This window comes from Pezoporus flaviventris, unplaced genomic scaffold, assembly GCF_033815535.1.
Source record: "Pezoporus flaviventris isolate CSIRO_AGI_PZ_B2104156 unplaced genomic scaffold, CSIRO_AGI_Pfla_v1 ptg000001l, whole genome shotgun sequence".
Lineage (NCBI taxonomy): Eukaryota > Metazoa > Chordata > Aves > Psittaciformes > Psittacidae > Pezoporus > Pezoporus flaviventris.
In genome coordinates, this window is record NW_026892549.1 from 60521517 (window position 1) to 60531191 (window position 9675).

Below are 9675 nucleotides of genomic sequence, written 5' to 3' on the forward strand. Positions count from 1 at the left end.
TAGCAAGTGATCCCAGTTGCTTGGTTTCCCTACCTTCTAGTTCGTGACCATCAGCCCCATTGTCCCAGCATCAGAGCAACCAGGGGATTATGTGCTCCCCTGGAAGATGGGTGAAATCTTTTTGCATATTCCATGGCTCAGTCAAGGTCCGGGATAGAAAAGTCACCTCTTCAGATTCCTGTAGTAATAACTTGCATGATATGGAATACCCCTTCGGCTAGTTTGGGTCAGGTGTCCTATCTCTGCTTCCTCCCGGCTTCCCATGCCCCACCTCACTGGCAGAGCATGAGACTGAAAACTCCCTGATCAGGATAAGTGCTACTGAGCAACAACCAAAACATCAGTGTGTTACCAGAGTTGTTCTCAGGCTAAAGCTGAAAACACAGCACTGCGCCAGCTACTAGGAAAGAGAAAAATGACTGCTACAGCTGAACCCAGGACAGTCAGGAAGATCAGCCACAGAGCAGAGCATTTTACCCAACCCAAGATGTTCCCACAGCAGGGAAGTGTAAGGGATGGGGCATAACCTTATGCACAGCCCTTAGCAGAGCTCTGCATTGACCCACAGTGCTGCACATACGAGTTCAGAAAGAACAGTGGGTACTTACCGAATCATACTTCAGGCTCTTGAATCTCTGGACTTGCTCTCTTGACTTCAGAGGACACATCTCATCAAAGTATATACCAAAGCAGTTCTGTTGACCATGCCAAATGAGGGAGGAAAACATGACAATTTTTATATACTTTTACACTGATTTGAGAACTAAAGTAGGACTTGGCAGATTCATAGGCCTCATCCTATGTCCAGGAGTTAATTTCACTCTGAAAGACTAAAATTCACACTTAGAGCAAATGTCAATATGCTGTTATTCTAACAGTATGGCAAAAACATGACACAGAAAAATGACACCATATATAGCAGAGCCCCTCATCTGAAAGACAATAAACACTGTAAAATATAACATATTAAAATAAATAAAATTATCCCAATGGACTGTTTCACTATACATGCTCTAGTTTAACAGCACTCAGTTATAGTAATTCAACAGAACATACTAAACAAATACCAAGTTAGTTGATTTTATTAGTATTTACTGAATGTCAACATGCATGATGAGCTTAGATAATTATGGAATTGAATATTTATGTACCATATGAAGATTGATTTTTATGTCATTCAACTGGCTCACAGAAAATTCAGAAAATCCTATCATTATAATTGTGGAACACTGTGTATTTGCCATATTAAAACAGAGTCAGAAAACAGATGGAAATAGAAATATTTTACATCACAATGTAAGACATAAACTAGAAATCAGTACATACAGTACATCTAACACATCTGGATGAAAGAGCTACATAAATTTCAGGTTTATGTTGGATGATCAGGGGCTGGAGCACCTCCTGTACAAAGACAGGCTGAGAAAATTGGGGCTGTTGAGCCTAGAGAAGAGAAACTGCATGGAGACCTCAGAGCAGCTTCCAGTGTCTGAAGGGGGTTACAAAGATGCTGGAGAGGGACTCTTCATCAGGGACTGCAGCAATAAGACAAGGGGTGACGGGTTCAAACTGAAACAGGGGAAGTTCAGGTTAGATCTAAGGCAGAAGTTCTTCCCTGTGAGGGTGCTGAGGCGCTGGCACAGGATGCCCAAAGAAGCTGTGGCTGCCTCATCCCTGGCAGTGTTCAAGGCCAGGTTGGACACAGGGGCTTGGAGCAACCTGCTCTAGTTTGAGGTCTCCCTGCCCATGGCAGGGGTTTGGAACTGGTTGACCTTTAAGGTCCCTTCCAACCCAAACCATTCTGTGATTCTAGGATTCCTTTCCACATTGCACTTAGAGAAAGCATAAAACTGACTTTACAGATAATATAGACATAGATGCAGATGTAAATAGAGTTACATGACTATACGTGAAGTCTACATGGTATTTACAACCATGTCCAGAGAGAGCTTAGCATGGGTGGGCAATAGCTTACACACTGACTGAAACACGTAAGAAACACAAGAAAACTACCCTTTCTTAGTCAGACTCCCTGAAATTGAGATATTTCTTCTGCCTGGAACAAAGTTTGCCATGCCATGCCATGCAGGGGTGCAGCCTGCCAGAGAGTGGAACAGCCATGGACCATAGTGCCCAGGCAGCTACCACTGTGCACTGCAAACAGCAATATATTCATCCTATAGGAACTGTAAAGCTCTCATCAGATGGTCCTCAGAAACTGTAGGATTTAATCACTTGAATAATCAAAGGAACATTTCTAATAAAGCCAAACAAACTGTACAGCCTAACAAGCTTTGTAAGAAAACAAATCTTAGTGCAAACAGCTTCTCTCTGACAGGGTAAGCCATTTACCAAAGTTTTATGCCACTAGCTAGCCAGTCCACTTGGTGGCACAGACTCATGAAAAGGCATTTTCTTCCATGTTTGTCACCTGGTCTCCCAGGAATTAGGTAAGGGAGATAGGAGAGATTTATTACAAAATTTCTGATAAATAAGATGAATTACCATTCTCTGGCATTTCTAGGCCCACTCCTGCAAAGCTTCTGATCCTTTTTACAAGGTATTTTGCTAAGCTATAGACAAGGGGCTTTATCATACCAAGTAATTAGATATCAGTGGAAATCATTAGATATCAGTTCAGTAAATGGTCTGTTTTCCATGTCCATTATTAGCAATACTGCACATTAATTTTACAAGGGGCATTGTAGTGGTTTAAGCCCAGCCGGCAATCCAGAACCACGCAGCCACTCACTCACTCCCCCATCTTCCTCCCTCAGCTCCCGGAGGGATGGGCAGGAGAATCAAAAGAATGTAACTCCCATGGGCTGAGGTAAGAACAGTCCAGTAACTAAGGTATAACACAAAACCACTACTGCTACCACCAATAATAATAATGATAAGGGAAGAGAACACAAATCGTTCACCACCACCAACCGACACCCAGCCCAGCCAGAGCAGGGATCTCCCCCTTCCAGGTAACTGCCCCATTTATATACTGTGCATGATGTGCTGTGGTATGGAATACCTCTTCGGCTAGTTTGGGTCAGGTCTCCTGTCTCTGCTTCCTCCCAGCTTCTCCTCCTCCTTGGCAGAGCAAGAGACTCAGAAAGTCCTTGGTCAGAGTAAACATTACTGAGTAGCAACTAAAAACATCGGTGTTATCAGTGCTGCTCTCAAGCTGAAAGTCAAAACCACAGCACTGCACCAGCTACTAAGACAGAGAAAAATGACTGCTACTGCTGAACCCAGGACAGGCATTAAGGAACAACTTCTAAAGAGAAAACATTTTAATATCAGTAAGCATTTTAAAAGAACTGACTAAGAAGATTTATGTACACAGTTCACCCTATGCATGAACTGTAGTAAGTTACACCTCAGGTTTGCTTCAGCCATCCCAGGCTGCTGGACTCAATAAGGAGCCCATAATGGAGTCAGTTTTGGAGAAGTGTAATGGTCTATGAAATAGGAGAGGTCAGATTAAGTGATGCATTATTCATTATAGCCTTAAACTCTCACTGCATGAATATATGCCATAGTTGGATATAAAGCATTTATCAGTGCTGTCAGGTTCTTTCTTCCATTCAGATTTATAAGGGCTGAATAAACACATAGCAATGCTTCAAGAAACATAAAAATGTCAACATTAAAATATGGTCCCATTGATTTGCAATTTCCTGCACTTATTGTATTACTGATCTCAAAAGTCAGATGTATTTATGAAATTTGTTAGGAGTAAGCTTTCATGACTTTGTCCTTTTCAAAAGCAGATAATATTAAGCAGTGTTTGCTTTGGGCTGTCTTTTGGTAATGCAGATAAGATACCAGCATTTCATTAATTTTCAACATTTTGTTCTTAATATGAATATCATTAACTTTAGGGTTTTATTGGGTAAATAAGTTACTTGGAAAAACTGTAAAGTGATTTCTGTTTTGTCAATGACTGTTACAGACTTGGCATGAACCAAGACCACAATCACAAGTTTCTACATTGACTATAGTTTTACATTTCATTTTCATTAGCAGTAAATCCAGTTAAAGAGCTTCCCATGTTTCTCCCCCTGTCTCTGGTTTCACCTCCCTGCTGTAACTCACAGCCTGTTTCAGCTGATCAACTGTTTGTGGGTTATGCTGTAAAACTGGTAAATGCAATCATCTAGAATTACATGTACTCATTGATTCGAACTAGAAATTAAGTTAAACACACACACACTGATCTGTAGAACTCTTCAAGAACTCGCCAGTTTTGTTTCTTTTCCATTCTTTGTAATTCATCATTGACTGTTTACAACACCAAAAGAAACATTGGACTGAAATTGACTACAATTAAAGTTATCAATATCACTATCGTATGAACAACTTTCTTAACCAGGAGAGATTTGGTAGCCAAGATGTCAATTTTTTCCAAATTTCCTCAAATCCCCATGAGGTGTCATCCCTAGTGAAATCTTGCAGCACCTTAACCTGTTCCTATGTGTCTTTTAGAGCAGTTGAGATCCTTCTGCTTTGTTCTATGTAAGAACAACTGTCATTGATTACACAACAAACTCCTCTCTGTGAGGCTAATGAGATGTCCAGGTCCATTCGATTTTGCAAGATTACTTTAGACAAAATAGATAATTCTACTTGTACTGCCTGGATAGTGCTTATTGTTCTATTTTCTATATTTTCTATGATCACTGACATATTTACAATGGTCTTTTCTGAAAGGATGGATAAGGTAATCCAAGCCTCTTGCCCTGGTCCCTAGTACTCTTTTATTTATCTCTTCCAATTGTTTTCCTAAGTTTTTCAAATACTGTTGGAGATAGTCTTCTCCTACTTCCTAAAGATCTTCTCCTTTAAACTGGGATTGATACAGTCTTCCATACAGAATCTCAAATGGGCTAACTCCTTCCTTTCACCAAGGTTTTTGTCTGATTCTTAATAAGGCCAATGGTAACACCTGATACCAGTACAAATTTGTCTCTTAATAATTCTTACCAATTTGTTGTTTGGTTAGATGATTCATTTTTCTACTTGTCCACTGGCCTGAGGCCTATATGGAATATGCATTTGTCAATCAATTTCCAACTTCCTGCCAATTCCTTGCAACAATTTGGCACTAAAATGTGAGCCTCGGTCAGAAGAGATAGCTGCTAGCACCCCAAAACAAGGTACTATTTTGTTTAATTGTGTTTTAATTACCTGTCTTGCATTATTCACCCTACAAGGGAATTCTTATGGCCAGCCTGAAAAAGTGTCTGTCAATACCAGCAAATATCAATAACCTCCTTTCCCAGGTAATTCAGAAAAATCTATCTGCCATTGCTGTCCCCGTTAATTTTCTTTTCCAGTTGTCCCAATCTGATTCTTGTTTTCAGTTTTAGGATTAGTTTTCAGACACAATGGACATTGTTTTGTTATCTGTTGGAATGCAGTATGTAAATTTCTCCCTACAATTTGTTGGTCTAAATATTTATACAATGACTTAGCACCCCAATGGGTCTTATTATATTCTTCCTTTACTAGTTTCCACAGCTGATTATACAAAACTACAATTTGCCCATCAGGTACTTGAACCCAACCTTTTTTTATTTTCTTTCCCTTTCAAATCCTCAGTTAATTTCTTATCCTCCTTTGAATACCTAGGTCTAGTCTGTTCAATTGTTAGTTTAATGTCAGGAATCAAGGACATAACTTTGGCCTGTTCTGCAGCTCATTTAGCTTCATAATTGGCCACATTATTCCCAATTTCTTGATCAGAATTACCTCTTTGATGCCCTTTACGATGCATAATGGCTGCTTTGTTAGGTAGTTGCACAGACTCTAGCAATTGCAGGATTTCTGTTGCATGTTTAACTTGCCTTCCTTGAGCAGTTAAGAGTCCTTGTTCTCTCCAAATAGCACCATGCGCATGAACAATGCCAAAGGCATACTTAAAATCAGTCCATATATTTATCCATTTATCTTTTGCCAATTTCAAAGCCCTAGTCAGTGCTATTATTTCAGCCTTTTGTGCAGATGTGTTGGCAGGTAAGGGCTTAGCGTCTATTGCCTGTGAAGTTGTGGTTACAGCATATCCTGCTTTTTGTTTACTGTTTTTCATGAAGCTGCTGCCATCAGTAAACCAGGAAACTGCACCTTCCAAAGGTTTCTCCTTTAGGTCTGGTCAACTTAAGTATACTGTCTCTATGGTTTTCAAAAAATCATGGACCAGCAGTTCAGCCAGGGTTTCCTTAAGAAAAGATGCTGGATTCACAACATTAGTGACCACAATTTCAGTGTCATCGTGTTCCACAAGAGTGGCATGATATTTCAAGAAGTACAATGGAGATAGCCAATGAGTTCCTTTTTGTTCCAGAACTGCTGATACAGCGTGTGATACTGGCACAGTAATTTTCTGTCCCAAAGTAAATTTGCGGGCTTCTTGGATGTTAGTGATGACTGTGGCCACTGCCCTTAAGCATCCAGGCCAGCCTTTACTCACTTCATCCAGCTGTTTCGAAAAATAGGCCACTGCTCTTTTATAAGGTCCTTATCTCTGGGCTAGGACCCATAGAGCTACTCCTTGATTTTCATAGGACTATGACCAAAATGGCTTAGTCACATCCGGAAGACTCAAAGCCAGAGCTCTCATGAGTTCCATTTTTGAATGTTCAAATGCCTCCTTGGCTTGATCAGTCCATTCCAGAACAGAAGGATTCCCTTTTAGCAGTTTTGTACAACCGTCTTACCAATATGCCATAATCATGGATCCAGAGCCAACACCATCCAGTCACATACAGGAATGCTTGAAGGTCCTTGGTTGTGGACGGTCTTGGCGTTTGGCAAATGGCTTCCTTTTGGGCTGTTCCAAGCTCTCATAGTCCTCCTGCTATTTCATATCCTAGATAAGATACTCAAGTTTGGACTAATTGAGCTTTCTGTTTGGACATTCGTTATCCACTTAGTCCTAGAAAATTCAACAATTCAACAGTCCACTGGACACATTCTTCCTTAGTTCAGTAGCAATTAGCAGATCATCAACATATTGTAGCAAGGTTCCTGTCTGAGCAGGTGCATTCCATGATTCTAGTTCTCATGCTAATCGGTTTCCAAAAGTCACTGGACTGTTATTAAATCCTAGAGGTAACACTGTCCAAGTTAACTGAGTTTTTCTTCGCATATCAGGGTTTTCCGATTCAAAAGCAAACAAATGTTGGCTTTGTTTGGCTAAGGACAGGCAGAAGAATGCATCCTTTAAATCCACGACAGTAAACCAGTTTCAATTATTGTTCAATTTGGTTAACAAGGTGAATGGATTAGCTACTATTGGATGAATATCCTCCACAATTTTGTTGATTGCTCTTAAATCCTGAACTAACCTATGACATTTTCCATAGGGTTTCTTTACTGGTAAGATAGGGGTGTACACTCTGATTCACATTCAATTAGCAATCCATATTTTAAAAGTTTATCAATGATTTCTTTGACTCCCTTCTGATCCTCTAATTTTAAGGGATATTGTTTTATCCAAACTGACAGGGCCCTCCTTTTTATTTCTACTTTAACAGGCAAAGCATTTTTTGCCTTACCTGGAACTTCAGATGCCCATATTACTGGATGTACCTGATTAAAGACTTCTTCTATTTCAAGAAGGTCCTCCTTTCTGCTTTTCTGTTGAATTAAAGATAAAATCAGGACTTCAATTAATTGCTCATCTTTAACTCTTATTCCATTTCTCGTTCCTTAAACATTATAGTTGCTTCCAAATGTTCTAGTAAACCTCCCCCGAGCAAAGATTTTGGAGAATCTGGCATGTATAAAAAATTATGCATTTGTATTTGCTTTCCCAGTTTGTCCTCTAAAGGTTTCAGAAAGAATGCTTTTTCTTGGCTCCCATAACTGTAACCAATTCTTTTCCCAATGGAGTCAAACTCCAATTTAACATCTAATAGGTTTCTCCCGTATCTACTAAAAATTCCACCTCCTTTTCTCTGGTCCCTAGCTTTAATTTAACCAGTGGATCCAGTAGGATAGATTCCCCAGGTCCCTGTCAGTCCAGCTCCAATTCAGTCTCCACCAACCTGGTGGTAGTTTAGGGCAATCTCGATTCCAATGTCCAATTTCCCTACAGTATTCACACTGCTCTGTTCCCACAAAGGATTTACTTTTTCACCTCTGACTGACATTCCTCCTCTACCTCTGCCTTGTCCTCTTATGCTAGTCCCTCTACCAGTTCCTATTTATCCCACAGCTGCCACTGTAGCTGTAGCTATGGTACAACCTAGCCTTTTCTTCTCTACCTGGTCTGGATTTCTATACACTCCCCATGCTTCTTCTATCAACTTTTCTATATTGCAATTATCTGGGTCTTTAAACATCTGAAGCTTTTTCCTAATATCTTCTGACAATTTTCCTAAAACCAGATTGGCTATCTGGTGCTTCCCTTCCTCTGAGGAGGAATCTAATATAGTACACTTCCGAATCACTTCTCTCAACCTGTCCAAAAACTCAGTTGGTGTTTTGGCTTGCCCTTATTTTATAACCAATAGGGCTGATCAATTTACTGGTTTTGGAATTGCATTTTCCAATCAAATTTTATCCAATTTTGATATCTTTGATATCATTGACCATTTGTGGATAACTTCATTCTATTTCACTGGGATTACACCAAGCATAAATTCAAAGACTGCATTAAATGCACTTAAGTAAAGAGAGAGAACAGACACTTCAAAACTTTAAAAGAAATAAGCCCACATTTAATCTTTGTGAGTTTAGTATGCAGCTTCTATAAATGTCTGTGTTTAAATATAATAATACTTTGCTGGGACTGCTTTCTCTGCTTGAGATCTGGATCACTGGTTTGGACACTTTAAGTATCTAAATGCTAATAAAAATATTTTGGGAAAGAAAATTCCCACTAGAATTAATATTAAGTTAAGCCTTTCTATCGAGATTATTATTAAATACCTCTAAAACCTATTTGCATTCAGTCAGCAGCAGCTCTCTGCACAAATAGGTAGAAAGAATGCTGTAAGGGATTACGTTTGTGAAAGAACTATGAGCTATCACTCATGACTCATTCTTTAGTAACAAAATAATGATAATTCTTTAAAAGTCACTTTCCATCACTCAAAATCAAGAGATTACTGACAATAATATTTTAAATCACATAAGTACTTTTAAGATCTTTAGCAAGTTCAGACCATTAGAAGAACTCCTGGAGATGAGTACTTCCATTACTGTAACTTGTTCCGTTAATAGCATAATGATCAGGAATACAGAATGAGGGATTACATCAAATTTGCCCCAAAATACTCTTAACATTGGTGGAAAATGAACAATGTCAAGAAATATTTAGAAAGACGTATGAGAAGAACTTGTGGGGTTTGTTTTTATTTTGTTAGATAGTATGAACTTATCCAACAGGGAGAGAGCTTTCTTCTGAAACACCTTTTTTTCTCTTTTGAGAGGAGAATAAAGCAGATGTAAGATGTAAAATATTTAAATAGCTTTAAAACAAACCCAAGTCAAACATACAAAGACAGTTTCACCCCATACAGTCTTGAACACAGAGATTTAACTTGTAAAATAATATACCTCTGAATAATATCTTACTTTTGCCATTATGAATAAAAGGGAGTTCTTAACCTTAAGAAGAATGCCATTCACCCAACAATCTCAATGGTTGGCAAAAATTAGATGCAACACAAA